The following is a 23,746-nucleotide window of genomic DNA, read 5'->3' as shown; positions in this document are numbered from 1 at the left end:
GGATTGTTCAAATCTGTGAGTGTGCGCCACTTAACAAATTTTTCATCAGTTAGTGTTGGTTGATTTCGATAGAGATTGTCAAGGGTCATGCATGTCATCTTACGCAGTGTAGAATATTCTAGAATATATAGAGCTCTTTTTTGGGTAGCCTTCATAACATTCCTCTTTTCCTCTAACATGGGCAGAAGAGTTGCTAAAGTTAAGAGTGTCTCTAGATTACTTAACCTTCGAAGAAGGTTAGGAAATTTCAGTTGATCTGATTCGTCGTGAGTTGTGTGAAATAGTCCAATCAAAGATGGATATTCTGAAAAAACTCGATGCGCTAGACCATCCAAAGTGATCCATTTGGTATCATTATCCTTGAGAAGCTTGTTCCCATTAGTTATTCCATCAGCAAAGTGTTTAAATTCCATAAATTGCTTGGGACTTTGACATAAGTGTGAGTAGAGCTCTCTGATTAAAATTTCAATTTTTTTTACTGAAGCAAACTTGCTCACAATTCCAAAAGATAGATTCATTCTGTGAGCCATGCAGTGAATTGTTGAAATGTACAGTGCAAATGAAGTTTCAATATTTATACAAACACTATTCTTGTGACCTTGCATTATTGAAGCTGCATCTACTCCAACACAAACCAATTTTTTGGCCATTGTCATGTCATCCATACCTTCATATTCAATTAAACTTCTCTTTACTAGTTGAAATAAATTTTTTGTTGTCGCACTCTCCTTCATTTTAACAATAGATAGTAGATGAGGTTGGCGGGTATGATTATCTATAGTATAAACATGCATGCATACCCATGAAGTATTGTCTACTGCCATAACTTTGTCTAAAGAAAATGCAATAAAGTTTGACTCTCTTATTTTTTCCTTTACATCTTCTTTTTCAACCTCAGCAAGACAACTTGCCCATTCCCATCCACTGTTTACTGACCAATGTCTATTAGGATAGTTAGGAACTTTCAAAAAGTGTAGTAAACCACTAATTGATGGGAAATTTGTCATAGCACGACCTCCGCTCAAAATATAAAAAACAACGCTTAATTCAACAACTTTTCCTAGTTGTTCTATTTGCATTGCTTTTCCAAAACTAGCTTCAATAGAACCTTTAACTTCAGCAGGCTTTGTCTGTATTTTCTCATAAAAATAATACTCTTCGACATTCCTCACATGCTTACATTCCTCCTTTTGTTTCCATCTTATCACCAATTTTTTGACCTATCTATCATTTGTTTTTCATAAACTTGACCCATATGCTTTTCTATGGTGTCAAATTTTAGCTGCAACCTAATTTCCTTGTTATGTTTCCAAGTGCAAATCTTACGCCTACATTCTATTGGAGGCTCGCCTTCAATTGGATTCTCCACTGGTTCAATGAATAGATACTTTGATGTGCAAGTAATTTAAAAATTCCTCACTGACATATCCCACTCCCAATCCTTTTTGGATTGTGGTTTATCCTGTTTTGATCTAGCTCTTCTTTTCCCCTTCCGTGCATTATCATCAATGACATTATCACCCAAGTTGATTATATCTTTCTAGCTAACTTGTGCATCTACCAGATAATCTTCTTCAAGATCATCCTGATCTGAGATATCAGGTTCACCATCATCTTCAACATACAGTGTAGGTTGCGAATTTTGTACTTGTACTAATATTTTCCAAAGCCAAAGTACGAAGACAACGTTTTTCTTTTTGTTGGCCTCTCATGGCCTTCCCCACATTCAAGTTTCCTAACCTTCTTCTCGTTCGACATCTCCAACAAAATAAAGGCTGCCAAAAAAATATCAATTTTTTGAAGAAGCAATAATAGACTATAAAGTATAATATATGTTTCATTGGCCCTATGACCTACAATCTAGATGTCTGAGGTTTGAATGTCCTGGTTGACTAGTTGGCACTGATGGGTCACCACTGAATAAAAATGAACTCAACAGTGCAAACAAATATAGATAAATTCAGAATAACATTATAACAGTTCAAAAGTATGATCGCTCACATTTAGGTCACTAGCAGTCACCAATGCAGTCAACAACAATGATTTTCCTTAGTCTGAAACTTTGCTATTGATCAAAATTCAGGGCCTAGAACCCACCATATTGTGTAGAGATAGATCTGATCTTTGTATGTATTTATACCAATCCTTATATGGCAAATTCCGTGGGAATTTTATATGGTATACAAATATTTAGCGAATCTCGTGTAACTATAACACAACTTATGTAATTTTCGAGGCGATTATAGGTCATCCAAATAATTGGCAAATACAATATAGTTGGCGAAAGTTGGGGTGAATGGAGACATGCGTCGACAAAATTCCAGGCGAATTTGGTCCTCCTAGCTAACAAATATTCACATGCCTATAGGCTAATTATGGTCGTCTATTAAGGCAACCTCAGAGAGTGTAGGCGAAAAAAATGAATTTACTGTGTGTCCGCCATATATTGTATTGGAGAAATCCTCGCATAGAAACATTTAATTACATAAAACATATGGAAATCGGGCTGCAAAGTTGATAGAAATTGATAATGTTCTGGCGAAATGGCCACCCTCAGTCGGTACAAAATATTCGCCATTTCCCAGGTCGCCGACGCGAAAAAATTGCCATTGGCGAGTATTCGCCACTAAAGTAATCTCTGATGCTAGCCAAGATTGAAGTGGCATCTCATCAATTCTTTTGGGTCTACCCATCCTTTGACAATGATCACATCTCCTTCTATGTTGGACAACATATCTATGTATAGTAAGCCAATAATAGCCTACACTAAGAATATTGATAACTATCCTTTTGGTTGAAAAATGGCCTCCACATGGTTCATCATGACAAGATTGAAGAACAACAAATGTCTCATCCTCTCTAAGGCTTCTATGTATGACATTGTCAAGTCCAGTATAAAATAAGTACCCAACTATCCAAGAATAGGAAGAGTTGTAGTAGACCAATTGCTTTTTCTCCATGAGTGATATATGTAGAGGTGTTTGACATGCAACTGAATAGTTATCAATATAAACATACCATGGGGTACAACTGACAAGAAAAAGAGACGTTCATCTCAAAAAGAGTCATCCACCACTAGATCATCTGTTCAGGTTGTCAATATGGAAAAAAATATGCTACCACATTATCCTTACCAGGCTTGTCAACAATGGCAATGCCAAAATCTTGTAATAAGAGTAGTCATATAACAAGCCATCCACTTACCACTAATTGTTCATCAAATAACCTATTTTTGCATGATCAGTATGAATGAAAATAAGGTATTTAGTGATATAAATTCTAAATTCATTTATGGCATAAATGATAGCAAGAACCTCTTTCTCTATAATTGTATAATTGATCTCAACACCTTGAAAATTCTTTCTAATATAGTAAATTTTATATTAAATATTACCTTCCTTTTGACCTTGGATTTCTTCAGCTACAAAGTCAGGTGCATCTATGAGTATATGAAAATGAAGAGTCCATTTAGGTCCTCTGAGTATGGGTGCTTTCATTAGAGTAGGCTAAAGTAATTCAAAGGCTTGTTGGTAGCTTGTAGTCCACTCAAACTCTACCTCTTTTGTAAGCAATGTGAGTAGAGTTGCAACAATTTTACTAAAGTCCTTAATGAAGCATCTATAGTATATAGCATGGTAAAGGAAGCTCCTTAAACCTCTTTGTTTTTATGGCACTAGAAGCTCTAAGATTATTGCAGTTTTTATGGGATCAACTTGGATTCCATTGCGTGAGACAAAATGTTCAAGAACAACTCCCTCTTCTATCATCATAAAACACTTTTCATGGTTGAGAGAGATGTTGTTATCTTGACATTTCTAAAGCACCTTCTTCATATTTTCTAATGCTTCCTCATAATTGTTACCATAGGTTGTTAAGTCATCCATATAGATCTCCATGGTATCATAAGCAATTTTTAAGAAGATGCTGAAGGCAACTCCCTAAATGTAGCTGATGCATTATATAGTTCAAATGGAAGCACTATATGGCATATGTCCCCCATGGACATGTGAAGGTGGCCTTGTCTTAATCTTTAGGGGCTATTTTGATCTGATTGTGTCCACTGAATCCATCTAGAAAGTATAAATACCTTTTTCCAGTTAATGAATTTAAGATGATGAATAAAGGGCCATGTAAAGGTGGTATTTTATTGTGGCTTTATTCAAATCCCTATAGTATACACATACTCGCCACTTGGCTCCTTTCTTTGGCATAATTACCAAGGGTAATACCCATTCATTATATAATATAGGGTATATAAATCCTACATCAAGGAGCTTCTATAGTTAAAGCTTCATTATGTCTTTGAGTATTCGATTCATTCACCTCTATGGTTGCCTCAATAGTCTATAGCCTTTATTAATATATATTCTATGCATGCATAATCTTGGATCAATGCCCTTCATATCATGATAATCCCATGCAAATGTTGAATTATGGGATTGCAACATTTGCAATAAGCTAGCAACTATATCATTGGCAATTCATTGCTAATTTTAAGTGTCTTATTGGGAGATACTTCTAAGGGAATAACAATTGTCATGATTGAGGCAATGTCCAATCCTAAAATATTAAGACTGCAACATGAGGTAGAACATCATAAAACATATGTGAAAGAAATGTATCTTCTCTAGCTATCAAGCTATGGAGTAGACAAGTTAAACATGATAGAAAATCCTCTTGCTGTGGTGCATAATATAAGAATTTTAATGGTTTGAGAAAGAACAACTTCCTTGTCATGTACTTCCAACATAGGGGTCCTTTCTATTGTCATGGAATTCTATAAGGAGTATTGTTCTTCTTCCTCTAGGGTAGGCCAAATGGATTGTTCTAAATTAGAATAAGGTTGATCTGGAGGATAGAGGACCGATTTTTTGGTCACATCTCCATTAGAGATTATCATATTTCTAAACCTGCAACCAATAAATGTGTTAGTAGTGGCCAACAATGGCCTACCAAGAATCAATGGGTACTCGCCCAATCTAGCCTTAGGTTGTAAGACCACAAAGTCAATAGGGTACTCTCATGAATGTATTATTATCAGTAAAATTTTAATGATTCCTATTTCAATAGTGGATCAATCTGCCAATTATAGCATTGTCAGTGTTGACTTGATGTTGACTAGTTGTAGGTCGATCATTGTCTCCTTAGTCATGATGTTCATTGCTGCTCCAAGATATATCAATGTGTTTTTAATAAGAGTCCCATTGATGTTTACATCCACCACAGGACTGCCTGGGTCTGAATATTTGGGAACTACTAGATTTCCTAACATGATATCAACAAGCTGTCTAATGACATGAACGGTTTGGGGGTCCTTGTTATTTCTTCCCGGGCATTTGAGACATTGTTCCCTAATAATATTAGTATAAATAGGAACATCCTTGATGGGTTGAATGAGAGATATTTTCCATTGGGGCTTCACTTAGCGAACTTGGGTTATAGCACGTGCATTCATGACATACTAAAGAATCCCCCTATTTTCAAAAAATATTGCCCTAAAACCCTTTTTTGTCACCCCTTCCCAATACACAACCCAAATTAAAAGCCCCCCTCTTTTCAGGGTGTGTGCACCAAGTTGTGGTACCAAAAGGGGGTCTTAAAATGCCACTTTTTTTTTTTTTTTTTTTTCTGAAATCAACAAAGTCTGAATGTCAACAATAAATTGAAGATAGTTACACTCCAAATTTGAAGATGCAACAAGAACGAGAGTCAGAGTGCTTCGAGTCTACTTTCTAAACTACTAATTTTTTTTGAAAATGGTGGAGATTAAGGGCTTCAAAAAGGGGGGCCACAAAAAGTGGTCCTGTTTTTATGCAAAAAACATAACATAGAGTCTATTTTGGCCCCCCTAAAATGTTAACTTAGTTTTTGAATTTTTAAAATCGCTTCAGTGAGAAATTAGCTAACACCTTGTAGTTTATGCCAGATTTTTCAGCTAATTTTTTAACGAGTATATGATTTTTTACTAATTTTCGAAGTGGACACATCCTGAAAAATAGAAATTTGAGCATGCTCCCCCTAAAATCTTTGATAACTAATCAAAAATCAATTTTTTTTAAAAAAAAATTGTGTAGAATGGAGTCTAGTTTTAAAAAATATAAGTTTCTTCAAAATCCGATGAATGTGTAAAAAACTATACCCAAAACAGTGCATGTTGGTTTTTGACAAAAAATGGACAGACTAACAAAAGAAATTATGGATGAAAGCCTTAATGAAATCAAAATACAAAAAAAATTACATGCTTGGATAGCTAAGAGAGAGATTGAGGTTGCTATGATGTTTTTTTTAGTTTCTTTGAAACACGTACAAACCTGATGGAGAGCACGACCAAAAATATGCGAAATTTTTTAATCTTCTTATAAAAACATGTCTCAGGCCTGAAATGGTCGTGCAACCCTTTGGGTTGGATGCCCAAGTACAATCCAACCCAAAGGGTTGGTGGTTTCCAATCCAAACCATTTGGCGAGCACTAAATATGGCGCTCACCAAAATACAAAATTTTGAATTTTCACATTTGCTGCTCGCCAAATGTGAAAAGTCAATTTTTTGCATTTGGCGAGTGCCAAAATTGGCGTGCGCCAAATGTTTTGCATTGTCCAAAGTGAATGTTTTGTGAGTGTGTAGATTTTCCAATCTGGGGACAATTTATATCCACCTTCAAAGGAGAATATATACATGAAATATAACATTTAAGTATAAGTTACATTTGGATATGTCTTTTTTCTTTCTTATACTTTAAGTTATATTTCATGTATATATTGGCAGGATGTTTGAGAGTGGTATCAGCTCTATAGGACTTATAATGTAGATTCTAGTTTTAAGAAGATCTTATTAAATTTTAGACTTAGTCAAATTTCAGTAATCAACATGCTCCTATTAGAATTCTTCAGCTATGTATCTCACTCTCTTTATCGTCCCCAAACTCTAGACCTATCTCTATCCCTCTCTTGTCTCTCTCACTTATCTCTCCCCTCTCTAGGTAAACCCAACTTCTCTACCTTTCATTCCTTCCTTAACCCCATATCTATCCTTGACTCCCTCCCTCTCTCTTCTCTCTCATTCTTTTATTATTTCACTCCCCTCCCTCTTCATTCTCTTGGTCACTACCTATCCCTTCTATCTTCTCTCTCCCCATATCTAGGTCTCTTCCTCCCTCTCTATTCATCTCACTACCTCTCCCTCCCTATATTATTACCCACCTCTCTCCCCCCTCCAGGTATCTCACCTAATTAATTGTCCACCCTCTAGTTCTCTCCCCCCATCTTCATATTTCTCTCCCTATCCCTTACCCCTATCCATTTATGAACTATCTCCCTCTATTCTCTCTCTCCAAACCTATCTATCTCCTCATTCCTTAGGTCTTTGAAACCCTCCATGTCTACCTCTCCATCCATCCCCTCTTAGTCATCTCTTTTCTATTCTATCTATCCCTCTCTCCATTGTCTAGGTTGTCACCTCTCCCTCCCACTCTCTCTACCTCCCTCTCTTAAATTTCTAGGTTTCTCCCTCATTCCCTCTCCACCTCTATACTCATCCATTAATGTGTCATTAGGCACCTATCTTTAAGCCCCTCTATCTATCTCTCCTCTATCTCTCCCATCTAGGTATTTAATCTCTCTCTCATGCTCTACATATCTCATCTCTCTATTTATCCCCTCTCTAGTTCTCTCCATTCCTCCCCACCTCTCTCTCTCCATCACCCCTTACGCATCTCCCTTTATGAACTCTCTCCTTCTCTTATCTCTCTCATAACCTCTTTATCTACAAAAAAATCTAGATCTATTACTCCCCCTTTCTTATCTCTATTTTTTCTCTCTCCCCTCTCTAGGTCTCTCCTACACTCTCTCCCTCTCTCTCTTACCTTCCCTCCTTATCTCCATATCTATCCTTCCCTCCCTCCATCTCTCCTCTTCTTAATGTTTCTCTCCAGTCTCTCTGTGTTCTCTTAATGAGTACCTCTCCCTCCTAACCTCTCTTTCCATACTGATTTTTCTCCTTCCCTCCATCTTTACATTTCCACATCTCCCTCTTTGTCTCGTAATTCCCCTGTGTCTCCTTCACCTCTATCTTTCCACCCTAGCTCTCTCACCTCTCTATTCCTAGGCTCTAGATCTCTCACCTCTATATCTCTCTACTCTAATTATTTTATTTCCACCTCCTTACCCCTCTTTCTTTCTTTGTGCACTTATCTCTCTTATTTTATTCTCTCTCCCTCACCTATCTACTCTTCCCTCTCTAGGTCTCTCAGCCACTCCCTACCCACCTCTCCCTTTCTTCGTAGATCTCTCTTTCTCTTTATTCTTCCCTCTCCCCTCTTTTTTCTCCCTCCCCTATATAGGATTTAGATAATAGGTTGTAGGATATAAGGTTTATGGTATGGGGTACAAGATTGATGGAACATTGTTTAGGGTAGATAGGGTTGTGGGTAGTGGTCGTATTGATACTCAGGACACCATATGACCCCTTATGATACCATATGACCCCTTAGGACACCATATGACCCCTAACAACACCGTATCATGTCCTAAGGGGTCATATGGTATCGTTAAGGGTCATATGGTCTCCTAAGGGGTTATATGGTGTTGTTAGGGGTCATATGGTGTCATACGGTATTCTATGATTCCTTAGGACACCATATGATAGGTAAGGAAACCATATGGTATTATAAGGGGTCATATGGTGTCCTAATGGGAAATATGGTCTTCTATGACCCCTTAGGACACCATATGACCCCTAATGACACCATATGGTATCCTAAAGGGTCATATGGTGTTCTATGATCCCTTAGAACACCATATGACCCCTAACAAAATCATATGGTGTCCAAAGGGGTCATATGGTTTCCTAAGGGGTCATATGATGTTCTAAGGGGTCATATGGTATTCTATGACCCCTTAGGACACCATATGACCCCTAATGACACCATATGGTGTCCTAAGGGGTCATATGGTGTCGCTAGAGGTTATATGGTGTCCTATGGGGTCATATGGTGTTCTATAATCCCACAGGACACCATATGACCCCTAATAACACCAAATGGTGTCCTACGGGGTTAGATGGTGTCCTATGACCCCTAACATCACCATATGGTGTCCTAAGGGGTCATATGATTTCCTAAGGGGTCATATGGTGTCCTAAGGGGTTATATGGTGTTCTATGACCCCTTAGGACACCATATGACCCCATACAACACCATATAATCCCTAATGACTCTATATGGTGTCCTAAGGGGTCATATGATGTTCTATGACCCCTTAGGACACCATATGACCCCTAATGACAACATATGGTGTCCTAAGGGGTTATATGATGTTCTATGACCCCTTGGGACACCATATGAGCCCTCAGAACACCATATGACCCCTAAAAATACCATATGGTGTCCTAAGGGGTCATAAAACACCATATGACCCCTAACAACATTAGATGAACCCTTAGGATATCATATGGTGTCGTTAGGGGTCATATGGTGTCCTAAGGGGTTATAGAATACCATATGACCCCTAACGACACCATATGACCCCTTAGGACACCATATGACCCCTAACGACACCTTATGGTGTCGTTAGGGGTCATATGGTGTCATATCATGTCCTAATAGGTCAGAGAAATACCATATAACCCCTTAGGACACTATATGATCTCTAACGACACCATATGACCCCTTAGGACACCATATGACCTCTAATGACACCATATTGTGTCTTGAGGGGTCATATGGTGTCACAAGTGCTCATGTAATGTACTAGGATGTTAAAAGGGGTCATATGGTGTCCTAGGGGGTCATAGAACACCATATAACCCCTCAAGACACCATATGACCCCTTAAGACACCATATGGTGTTGTTAGGGGTCATATGGTGTCCTAAGGGGTCATATGGTATTATATGACCCATTAGGATGCCATATGACCCCTTAGGAGACCATATAACCCCTAACGACACCATATAGTGTTGTTAGGGGTCATATGGTGTCCTAAGGGGACATATGGTGTCATAAGGGGCCATATGGTGTTCTATGACCCCTTAGGATACCATATAACCCCTAAGACCACCATACAGTATCCTAAGGGGTCATATGGTGTTTTATGACCCCTTAGGATACCATATGACTCCTAACAACACCATATGGTGTCCTAAGGGGTCATATGGTGTCCTTAGGGGTCATATTGTGTCCTTAGGGGTCATATGGTGTTCTATGACCACTTAAGACACCATATGACCCCTTAGGACATGTCATATGGTGTCGTTAGGGGTCATATGGTGTCCTAAGGGGTCATATGGTATTTTATGACCCATTAGGACACCATATGACCCCTAAGGTGTCATTAGGGGTCATATGGTGTCTTAATGGATTATATGGTGTCCTAAGGGGTTATATGGTGTTCTATGACCCCTTAGCACACCATCTGACCCCTTAGGACACCATATGACCCCTAAGGACACTATATGGTGTCCTAAGGGGTCATATGGTGTTGTTAGGGGTTATATGGTGTCCTAAGGGGTCATATGGTGTTCTATAACCCCTTATGATACCATATGAACCCAAATGACACCATATGGTGTCCTAAGGGGTCATCCGATGTTGTTAGGGGTCATATGGTGTCCTAAAGAGTCATGTGGTCATCTAGGACCCCTTAGGACACCATATAGTGTCGTGAGGGGTCATATGGTGTCGTATGGGGTCATATGGTGTCCTAAAGAGACATAGAACACCATATGACCCCTTAAGATACCATATGGTGTTTTTAGGGGTCATATGGTGTCTTGAGGGCTCATATGGTGTCCCAAGGGGTTAGAGAACACCATATGACCCCTTAGGACACCATATGTTGTCATGAGTGGTCATATGGTGTCCTGAGGGGTCATAAAATACCATATGACCCCTTAGGACACCATATGTTGTCATGAGTGGTCATATGGTGTCCTGAGGGGTCATAAAATACCATATGACCCCTTAGGACACCAAATGACTCCTTAGGAAATCATATGAACCCTTACGACACCATATGGTGATGTTAGGGGTCATATGGTGTCCTAAGGGGTCATAGAATATCATATGAGCCCTTAGGACACCATATGAAATGTCCTAAGGGGTCATATGGTGTCTCAAGGGGTCATAGAACACCATATGAACCCTAAGGGCACCATATGACCCCTTAGGACACCATATGGTGTCGTTAGGGGTCATATGGTGTCCTAAGGGGTCATAGAACACCATATGACCCCTTAGGACATAATATGACCCCTAGTGACACCATATGACCCCTAAGGACACCATATGACCCCTCAGGACACCATATGGTGGTCTTAGGGATCATATGGTGTCCTAAGGGGTCATAGAACAACTTATGACTCTTTAGGACACCATATGATCCCTTAGGAAATCATATGATCCCTTAGAACACCATATGGTGATGTTAGGGGTTATATGGTGTCCTAAGGGGTCATAGAATACCATATGACCCCTTAAAACACCATATGAACCCTTAGGATACCATATGATATATCCTAAGGAGTCATATGGTGTCTCAAAGGGTCACAGAATACCGTATGACCCCTAAGGACACCATATGACCCCTTAGGACACCATATGGTGTTGTTAGGGGTCATATGGTGTCCTAAGGGGTCATAGAACACCATATGACCCCTTAGGACACAATATGACCCCTAACGACACTATATGACCCCACAGGATACCATATGGTGGTCTTAGGGGTCATATGGTATCCCAAGGGGTCATAGAACACCATATGACCCCTTATGACACCATATGATTCCTAACGACACCATATGGTGTCGTTAGGGGTAATATGGTGTCCTAAGGGGTCATATGGTGTCCTAATGAGTCAAAGAATACCATATGACCCCTTAGGACACCATATGACCCCTAATACCACCATATGGTGTCCTAAGGGGTCATATGGTGTCATTGGGGGTTATATGTTGTCGTTAGGGGTCATATTATGTCCTAAGGGGTCATATGGTGTTCTATGACCCCTTAGGACACCATATGACCCCTAACGATACCATATGGTGTCCTAAGGGGTCATATGGTGTCCTTAAGGGTCATATGGTGTTCTATGACCCCTTGAGACACCATATGACTCCTTAGGACATGTCATATGGTGTCCTAAAGGGCCATATGGTATCCTAAGGGGTCATATGGTATTCTATGACCCCTTAGGACATCTTATATCCCCTAACATCACCATATGGTGTCCTAAGGGGTCATATGCTTTCCTAAGGGGTCATATGGTGTCCTAAGGGGCCATAAGGTGTTCTATGACCCCTTAGGACACCATATGACCCCTAAGACCACCATATGGTGTCCTGAGGGGTGATATGGTGTCATTAGGGGTGACATGGTGTCCTTAGGGGTCATATTGTGTTCTAAGGGGTCATATGGTGTTCTATGACCTCTTAGGACACCATATGACCCCTAACAACACCATATGGTGTCCTAAGGGGTCATATGGTGCCCTTAGGGTTCATATGGTGTTTTATGACCCCTTGAGACACCATATGACCCCTTAGGACATGTCATATGGTGTCCTAAGGGGTCATATGGTATTCTATGACCCCTTACGACACCATATGACCCCTAACATCACCATATGGTGTCCTAAGGGGTCATATGATTTCCTAAGGGGTTATTTGGTGTCCTAAGGGGTCATATAATACCATATGACCCCTTAGGACACCATATGATGTCGTGAGGGGTCATATGGTGTCATATGGGGTCATATGGTGTCCTAAGGGGACATAAAACACCATATGACCCCTTAGGACACCATATGACGTATTTAGGGGTCATATGATGTCTTGAGGGCTCATATGGTATCCCAAGGGGTTATAGAAGACCATATGACCCCTTAGAATGTTAGGGGTCAAATGGTGTCCTAAGGGGTCATATGGTGTTCTATGACCCATTAGGACATGATATGACCCCATACAACACTATATAGTCCCTAAAAACACCATATATAGTGTCCTAAGGGGTCATATGGTGTTCTATGACCCCTTAGGACACCATATGACCCCTTAGGACACCATATGACCCCTAACGACACCATATGGTGTCCTAAGGGTGCATTTGGTGTTTATGACCCCTAAGGACATCATATGACCCCTTAGGACACCATATCACCCTTTAGGACACCATATGACCCCTAACGACACCATATGGTGTCCTAAGGGGTCATATGGTGTTCTATGACCCCCTAGGAGAACATATGACCCCTTTTAACATCCTAGTACATGACATGACCACTTGTGAAACCATATGACACCTAAAGACACAATATGATGTTGTTAGGGGTCATATGGTTTCCTAAGGGGTCATATGGTGTCATTAGGGATCATATGGTGTCCTAAGGGGTCATATGGTATTCTTTGACCCATTAGGGCACCATATGACCCCTTAGGAAACCATATGACCCCTATTGACACCATATGGTGTCATAAGGGGTCATATAACACCATATGACCCCTTAGGACACTATATGGTGTCGTTATGGGTCATATGGTGTCATTAGGGGTCATATGGTGCTATTTGGGGTCATATGATGTCCTTAGGGGCCATAAAACACCAAATGACCCCTTAGGAAACCATATGACCCCTTAGAACACCATATGACCCATAACGACACCATATGGTGTCTTTAGGGCTCATATGGTGTTCTAAGAGATCATATGGTATCCTAAGGGGTCATAGAACACCATATGACCCCTTAGGACACCAAATGGCCTGTAATGACACTATATGACCCCTTAGCACACTATATGACTTGTAACAACACCATATGTTGTCCTAAGAGGTCATATGGTGTCCTAAGATAGATAGTAATGGTTTCTTAAGTGGTCATATGGCCCACCATGCTCATGCACATACCTAGATGGGTTATATAGAGATATAAGATACCTAGAGGGGGAGAGAGGCGTGAGAGACCTAGATAGGGTGAGAGAGAGATAGGGTTGAGATAGATGGAGGGGGATAGAGAGATGTTGGTAATGAGATATGGATGGAGATGTAGAGAGGTGGAGAGGGAATGAGGGAGAAAGCTAGAGAGGGGTAGAGAGGGTGTGATGGAAAGCTGATGATATAGATGGTAAATAGAGAATAAGAATTAGTAGGGAAGGGAGAGAGAGATGGGGATAAGGAGGGAGAGAGATAGAGAGGGAGAGGGGAAGAAAAGTATGAATATGCCTATAAATGGGAGGGAGGGATAAGAGGAGAGATGAAAGGATAAAGAGAGAGAAGAGTATGAGGGGATTGAGGGAGAGGTAGACATGAAGGGACTACAAGACCTAGGGAAGGAGAAGATAGAGAGGTGGGGGGAAATAGAGAAGAGGAGAGAGTTAAAAAATAAATAGGGGCAAAGGGGGAGGGAGATAGAGGGGAAGAGAGAGGGAACGAATAGATAGGTGAGAGAACTATATTGGGAAAGAGAGATGACAGACCTAGATGACAAGATAGAGGAATGAGATAGATAGAGGGGGGGAGAGAGAGGTGAGTAATGAGACATGATGCAGAGGTAGATAGGTGGAGAAGAAGGAAGTGATAAACCTAGAGAGGTGAGAGAGAGTTGATGACCTAGAATGTAGAGAGAGAGAATAAAAGAGGAAGAGAGAATGAAAAAGTGGGGGAGTGAGATATATATGGGGGTATGTATGGATGGGGAGGTAGAGAGGGAGAGGGGAAGAAATGAAAGGAGAGACCTAGAAAGGGGAGGGAGGGAGAAGAGAAGAGATAGAAGAACAAAGAGAGGAGTAAGAGGGGATGGATGTAGAGGTAGACATGGAGGGAGGGAGAGACCTATGGAAGGAGGAGATAAAGAGGTTAGGTGAGGAAGAGAAAAGGAGGGAGTTCATAAAGGGATAGGGTTAAGGAGGAGGGAGAGAGAGGTAGAGAGGGATAAAGAGAACTATAGAGGGGGCATATAGATAGGTGAGAGACCTAGATGGCCAGAGAGGAGTGAGATATATAGAGGGGGATAAAGAGAGGTGGGTAACACGAACTATATGCAGAGGTAGATAGGTGGAGAGGTAGGGAGGGAGAAACCTAGAGAGGGGAGAGAGGGTGGGATGGAGAGGTAATGACCTAGACATTGAAGATTGAGAATAAGAGAGGAAGAGAGAAGAGGAGAGAGTGGGATAGGGAGATAGAGAGGGAGAGAGGAAGAAAGGAAGGTAGAGACCTGGAGAGGGGAGGGAGGAAGAATAGAAGAGATAGAAGAACAAAGAGATGAGTAAGAGGAGATGGATGGAGAGGTATACATGGAGGAAGTAAGAGACCTAGAGAATGAGGAGATAGATAGGTTTGGAGAGAGAGAGAGAAGAGAGGGAGACAATGCATAAATAGATAGAGGTAAGGAGAAGGGAGAGAAAGGTGGAGAAGGAGGGAGAGAACTAGAGGGTGGATAATTAGATAAGTGAGAAAAATTGAGGGGGAAAGAAAGGTGGGTAATAATATAGGGAGGGAGAGGCAGTGAGGTGAATAGGGAGGGAGGGACAACCCTAGATATGGGGAGAGAGAGGATAAAAGGGATAGGTAGTGACCAAGAGAAAGGAGTGGGAGGGGAGAGAAACAATAAGAGAGTGAGAGAGAAGAGTGAAGGAGAGAGTCAAGGATAGAGAAGTGAAAGAGACAAGAGAGGGAAAGAGACAGGTTTAGAGTTTGGGGAAGATAAAGAGAGTGAGATACATAGCTAAAGAATGCTACTAGGAACATGTTGATTACTGAAATTTGACTAAGTCTGAAATTTTATATGATCCTCTAAAAACTAGAATCTACATTATAAGTCCTATAGATATATTATATTTTATGTATATATTCTCCTTCAGGGGTGGATATAACTTGTGCCCAGATTGGAAAATCTACACACTCACAAAACCTTCACATTAGACAATGCAAAACATTTGGCGAGCGCCATATGTGAAAATTCAAAATTTTGCATTTGGCGAGCGCCAAATAGGGCGAGCGTCATATTTGGCGCTTGCCAAATGGTTTTCTTGGGAGAATACCAACCCTTTGGGTTGGATTTGCCTTGGGCATCCAACCCATAGGTTTGGATGACCTTTTCATGCCAATGACGCATTTTTATGAAAAGATAAAAAGTGGCACCTTTTTGGTACCACAACTTGGTGCACTTACCCTTCACCAAATATTGTATTTTTTCAAAGACGGAATTAAAAACCCCCTATTTTCACCGATAGGAAATATATTGCACCCTCATTTTTGGGATATTAAACCCCCCAATATGAATGCATGTGATATAATATTGCCTAGCAAGTGAATCCCCCATGATATTTTCACACACATGTTTTTTAATTGTCCTAGGAGGCTCAGGCTAATATTTTTGTGTAGATATGAAATTTCAAAAGGCGGTGGAATTTGTTCAGATGGTTCATTGTGTTGGCAAGGGATACTAAAAAAGTCATCCAGTGTTTTCATTTATGGAAACCAAAGTTAGTTTTCCCATCCACAGTATGTGATTTGATCCTACCGGAAGTCAGCATGCAGATTAATTCAAGTTCGACAAACTAGAATAGAGTATCCAACAAAGTTCAATATTTTGGGTAGCATTTCATTTCAAGTTAAATTCTTGTGTTATAGATCTGGTTGAAGGTTAATGCATATTTGGATAGCCTTATCCCATGATTTTAGCCTCCGGTGTTGATTTGATTGTAATTTAGGTGCACCGGTATATTGATCTTTAGTTCAACAGTGCACATCAACAATCTTGTGTAGATAATCCTTATGCAGACTATGTGGATCAGTTTTAGTGATTACTTTTGGGATCTAGATATGTTTTTGATGGTTTTGGTAGTGCGTGGACAATTGTTTTGGTCCACATTAATATTTTGGTTTGGATTCAGCCGACAATGTGTACACTTTTCATTATTTGTAAAGTGTTCTTGAAGGTGACATGTAACTAACCTAATTTCTTGTTGCGGATACATAAGGTTGATTGTTATGATCATTTTGGATATCGCTGTGTATGCAAGAGATGTTCATGATTGATAATGTACAGTTACACGTGCGCAAGTTAAAGATTTATGCTCTAGAATATTGTAGAACTGTGGAACATAGTAGTTTAAGGTAGAGTGTGAAATCAATGGACACTGTGCTTAACCGGAACTATACTGAGGCATTTGTAGATGTTGTTTAATAGTTCAAGTTATGTTGTGATCATTTGTAACTCATTTGTAAGGCAGTGATCCTTCCTAGCATTGTAACCCTTCTTTGTTTTGAGCAGTGAGCTCTAGGTAGTGTGCCTGAATGCATGTGCATTCCATTGTAAACATCATATTCGAGTATACTCATGTTGTGCGTCTCATCCCACCATGGTTTTTCCCTTGACTAGGATTTCCACGTATAAATCTATGTGTTATGGTGTTGTGGTTGATTGTCTTGTGTTCTTGCATCTTTATTTTGGTTCAATATATTAATTGGGTAAAAGAAAAAGTTAATAAAGCAAAAAATTATAGAACACTGATTCACCCCCCCTCTGAGTGTTCCTTGATTCCAAAAATTGGTACCAGAGCCTAGCTCCTCAGAAGAAGTCTAACAAATTGAAGAGGATCCAGGAAGGCGAATCAATGAATTCTAGTGGTCTTCAACATTATCTTATTGTTGCACTTGAGGATCTTGATGAAACCAAAGCTAAGGTCTGGAAAATAAAAGGGAATCTTAAGGATGTTGAGAACTTAATTCAATCATTGAAGGAGAAATTGAATAAGTCTAGGGAGAAGAGAAAGGTAATTTTTGGTCAACTAGAGCAGAAAGATAGACAAATCATGGATGATGGTCTCTTGAAAGGGAAGACAAAGAATGTGAAAAGCTTGCACAAGATAATGTTGTGCTAAAACATGAGATGAAATCTATAGTGATGAAGTTGACTAAGGATATTGAAGGAAGAAAGAATAATGAAGAAGGTCTTAATCAGTCCTTGAAGGAAAGATTTGATGAATGTTGCAAACTAAAAAGTGAGAATGATTAGCTGAAGCTTAAACTGCAACAATCCAAGAAAAATGAGCAAGACCTTGAAAGACAGATTATCATTCTTAGAGATTAACTTGCTACCACAAATGAGTACAAGGAGAAGTTCAAGATTAGCTCTGCTAAACTTGATGAGATGCTACAAAACCAAAAGAGTGAAGATGACAAGCGAGGTCTTAGATTTGAGAAAGGTGAAATCTCCGGATTTGGTCAAAGCAATCCCAAGTCAGAACATTAGAAGAACAAAGCTAAAATATTTTTGGTAAGGCAACCTAATGCTCAAAAATTCAATGGTAATTGTTTTGTTTGCAATAAGTTCGGTCATAAGGCTAGTCAATGTAGAAATAGAATGAATCAAAATGGTCCATCTTTCTCCAGTCAATGTTTCAATTGCAACAAGCATGGTCACAAATCAAGTGAATGCAAAAGTATGATAAATAACTCCTTCAATAGAAGGAATGTTAGATGTTATGCATGCAACAAATTTGGACATATTGCTAATCAGTGTAGATCAAGAGGAAATCAAGGAAATTTTAAACCTAGACAAAGAAATTTTGTGTGCTACAATTGCAATATATCCGATCACATTGCAAGATTCTGTAGAAGCAAAAATGTGAATAGGAATGGTCCGGTAGACATAAAAAAGAATGTGTAGAAAGATAATAAAGGAAAATAAAAAATGACTATGGAAGAAATCAGAGATCAAATAAAGAAGACATGGGTGAAGAAGAGTGAATCTGATGCAGTAAATGGGTCCACACCTAAATCCGATGCCAAAACTTCCTCTGGCAATTAGCCTTAGGCCTTTGGCCTAGGGAGAGTTTTCACAAAAATCCTATTCTCCCTTGCCAAAAGTTGGATATTACAGATTGATCCCACCCAAAGTTCAAAAAGCATCCATTCAAATCCACAAAGGATGTATGTGGAAGATATTGGGGCATATATTCATGCAAATCTTGAAAAGTTGGGAGGATCCCTATTGTTTAATCTGTATACTAGCCATATTTTGGGAGAGGATTTCAAGATCAAACCTAAATTTAATATCTTGAAAGAGAAGAACTTTACACGGGTCATTAGGTTTTTGGTATTCGATGAAAATGAGTGGGCCTAATATGTTTTGAGTTGAATTCATGGTGAATTCATGTGGTTAAACAAGCCATTCAAGATCATGAAGGAAGTGATTCAAATTGTAACTGGTTTAAGCTCATCTGGTGGTCTGCCTACTTCTTGATCTGTGAAAAATCAAATGGTCACCGATGCAACCAGTTCCAAATTTGATAAAAGGGCTATGACTATAAATGATATCATTTAGCTAGATGTGAAATTTTCTTTTATATTTGTTGGATACGAAGTCTATCACTCCAATAGATAAAATTTAGTATCCTGTACAACAATATATGCTACATATCAAATGGTTAAAGAAAAAAAGGATTATGACCTATCTTAATTGCTCCAGAACCAGTTGATGGAGAATATCTCTGCAATCAAGAAGGATAAGAAGAATATATTCAAGTATGGGACTCTAGTGCTATGCCTATTCTTCTATTTCATGAATGAGATTCCCAGTATTGGTAATATTTAATGGGCTAGTGAGAGACCAGTAACAATCCAAATAAGAGATCTTCTATATAGCATTGGAGACAACAAGACCCAAAGGGCTGCACTTTGGGGATATTTCAAGAATTTTCAAAGCATGATGTAGGCCAAGGAAAGGATCCCCAAATTTTTAGTTGAAAAATATTAGGATACCATTTGCTTCATGGCTGAGATTGACTAATGTTTGATGGAGGCAATTGAACCTAGAACTGTATGGATCATGCCCATGGGGTATGAAGTTAAGAACAAATCTTGGAGGTGTATGCTCAACACTTATTGAGTAAGTTGGTGGAAACCTCTGAGGAAATATTTTGCACATATGTTAAGAAGGAATTACAACTTCATAGTCAATTTAAGAGACCAAAAATTGTGAGAAGGGTGAGAAAAGAGGTAGAGGCATATGCAAAGAGTATTCAGATTATAGCTAAGGTGGTCTTGGAGGTAAGGAAGAGATGTATACTAGTTATAGAGTATCTTGTCAAGGAGAAGGCTAGTCTGAGAGTCTCTACCCCCAAGCCAAGACAAACCAGGAGCTCTGCACCCTCGTCTAGCTCTCAGAAGCCAACCAACTCTTGAAATCCAAAGAGAAATCATCTGATGGAGAAGGAAAAAGGAAGAAGAGTAAGGGAACTAGAGTCTATGTTGCTATTCCCAATGATGAGGAAACTGAATCCAATGAAATTGTAAAGGAAAAAAAGTCAAAGGGCACCAAATCCTCTAAACTATCTAAGGACAGGCCCTCTGGTCGTGAGAAAGAAAGCAAGAAGATGAAAACCGATTCTAACAGATTTTCTATGTTAGTGGAAGAAGTGGAAAAAATTGTCACTGTACAAGGTAATATTAAACCACTCTCTATGTTCTATGAGAAATTTGATGAAGCCGGCCAAAGAACCTTAGAAGAAGCCACTATAAAATACTTGAACAAATTCAATAGGGCTCTTATAGAGATAATGTCATAAATTCCCAAAAGTCTTTATGATATTTTAGAAATGAGGAGAGATAGTACAAAAGTAGAAGATGTCAAACTAAGGGAGTTTGTCTTGGTCAATATATGTCCTATAAAAGCTATAGAGGAAATAGATAAAATCCTCAAAGAAGATAAGGACTTTAGGAGAAAAACAAGAATCAATAAACTTATGATTGGCAAATCAGAAGAAGCGATCAAAGATATAGAGAAAATATTAAGATCAATCTTGCTCAAAAATCAACTTGAAGTTGTTCCAAAAATATCTCATGGCGATAATATCAAGACACTCGCTCTGGAAGCACCAAGAATGCAATCCAAACTTGAGAAAGTTGAAGTGGATGTCCCTTCTATTCTGGAAGAAGGAGATTTGAACAAAGGAGGTGATGAGTCGGTGGTAGTTGATGTAGTTGATGATACTCAAAATTCTCTAGATCAGTCTAAGGATGAAATACCTATAGAGACTAAGACCTCTAAGGTTGATGCAGAGAAGGTAGAAGAAGTGAAGGAAGTTGAGGTCAAGATAGAACCTATTTCGGAAGAAAGAGACAGTACAGGGGAAGTGAAGGATCTTTTGGAAAAGGATAAGGAATAAGTGTTTAATCTATATTTTTTCCAAGGTCCTATCAAATTTGTCGCTCTATCTCCCATTCAGAAGATGCAATTAGCTTCATTTGCTCAAGCCAAGGTGAGGGAAGATCTACTGAAGTCTCACATTGAAGACAATGAATTGCTCACTCTAGCAACCAATGTGTTAGAAAATATTATGCCTACGTATGTCAAGGAAAAATCTGATTCCCCATCTAGCCAATTGAAAAGCCTTATCAATGATTAGAGATACTTATGTCATATTTTATACTATATTTAATCTATTTCATACCCATTTCCATATTCCATTTCCATTCCATATCGCTCCATTTTACCACTTAATGTTGCATATGGTAAAATATATATAAGTAATATTTGATATAGTTTTGAGGTTAGAATATGAAAAAGAATTGGCTATTTTCACTGATGAGAACTGTTGCTTTACATTATGGAAATATATTTATTAGCATGCTAATTTATGGATGTAGAACTTCCTGTCACTTTCTGGACAGTAACTTCTATATATGACTATTTGGCCAACAAGTTATTTATACCATCTTTTCAAGATAATTTCAAAAATCCAAGTGATGCTAAGTGTGTTGTTATTTCTATAATCTTTTATTGACCATTTCTGGTATGTTAGTAGTTGCACTATTCAACCACGTGGGCTTATGATTTTGTTCTTGTTTACATTGTTGTTTATAGCAACTCTACTTCCACTATCTTGGGTGATTTTACCTGTACAATACTCTCCCTGCGACATAGTTTAGCCACCTCTTCATTTTCATTAAGATCTAAAGGGAGATCAATTTGCTTGTGTGAAAGGAAAATCCGCCAAACTGTTGTTTCTTATTTTTGCTTGCTGTTTGTAGCCAACAAGTAAGGTTTCACGAGAACATTTCCATCGTGGATATTAAAACAAATTATGAAGGGAGCGTTTATCGAATGAAGGAGAAACTGCTAGTATAGCCATTTCTTATTTTTGTTGACTATTGTAACAAGATGGTTTGTATTTGTGGCCAAGGGTGAAGATGTCTAAACAAACTCAATCTATTATTGTACGTGGTTGTTCAAACTATATATATATATATATATATATATATATATATATATGTAAGCAATTCAATGTAAGTTAGATATAGAACAAACAAATTATTGAAGGAATTCTGTTTTGTATCAAATTTTCGAGGAATAAAATATTGTTCTACTAGTTCTACTAGTGTAATCAAGTTTCTTCTATCCACCGCGTGAACTTGGAGCAAAGGCCCACTCCTTGGGAAGCACGGTGAAGTTTTATTTTCTTCATTTGGTTTGCCTTTATTTTGGTTTGGTTTTGTTTCAGTACAACTTTGAATTATTTTAATACTGTTATTCATCTTTGATAGCCATGTGATTTAAATCTTAACATTTTAATTAAAGGTTGGTTTGATATTTCATTAGAGTCTTGATTTTAGTATTTTAATTTGATGGTGTGTTTTTATTCTTTGTTAATCAATTGCTATTGTTGCTGTCATAGTTGTAGTTCCTGTCACCAAGAAGTGATAGTTCCTGTCGCCATAATTACTTTGGTTTGCTATATATTTATTTTTGTGTGTTGTAGCTTCATCCATCCCCACTTGACTCATTATCTTCATCCCTTGAGCAGACAACTATTATACCTTTCCTTAGTTTACGACCCTAGATTGACATCTTTAGATACAAACAGAGGGAATCCATATGAATCCAAATTGATCTTAAACAAGAGTTAATCCAAACCATAGTTTTACCATACAATCAACTTGGTAAGCACTCATTTTGAGTCCCTTGATAAGTCTGTTGCAGTCAAGGTCCAAAATGAATTTGATGTAAATAGGTTCAGTAAGCTGAATGAGATGATTGCCAATGATAGAGTTTTGCTAGATACATGTGTCAAAAGCATTCAAGATGTATTATCTGAAGGTGGTAGTATCTACAAGTCTTGTTTGTCATCGTCTAAGTTTACTAAGGGTTTTGAGAAGAAGATTAAGGAGCATTAGAAATAGTTGGTAGACATCTTTCAAGCCTTTGATCCTTTGACTGTTTTAGTAGCAAGTTAGGAAGGTCAAATCAATGCTCTTCTTGATAAGATCACAAGATTAATGCATGACAAGGACAAAGTGGTGAGTAGAGTAGGTGAGCTCTGAGGTCTAATTGGTCCGAAGATGGAGACAATGCTCAGTGCTTTGAAGGAAACCCAAGATGCCATAGCCATAAATGACTCATCAAACCTTCAGGTGGCAAAGATATAGGCATTCCTCTTTAGTGGTCAGATCTCAATTTTGGAGAGTCTCAAAAAGAGTTGGGACAGTAATTTGAGCTCATTGAAAAACATTTTTGCAGATGTATTTAAGTTTTTGTAAGTTGATAGATTCTGTCTGTACATATGTAAGCATTTTGTATGTCTTCTGGTATGGGGAACCCTATCTTTTCCATTGATGTCAAAGGGGGAGTGTAGAGAAGTGAAAAATGTTATAATCATCTCAGGGGGGAGTCTTTGGGAGTTTTGAAATTTTGAGTTTTTGAGTGTTGCATTGTATGTTTATAATCGGTTCGATACTTAGTCATTTTTTACTAATT

Source organism: Cryptomeria japonica, chromosome 8, assembly GCF_030272615.1.
Source record: "Cryptomeria japonica chromosome 8, Sugi_1.0, whole genome shotgun sequence".
NCBI lineage: Eukaryota > Viridiplantae > Streptophyta > Pinopsida > Cupressales > Cupressaceae > Cryptomeria > Cryptomeria japonica.
The sequence above is the reverse complement of the archived record's forward strand: the minus strand, read 5'-3'. Positions refer to the sequence as shown.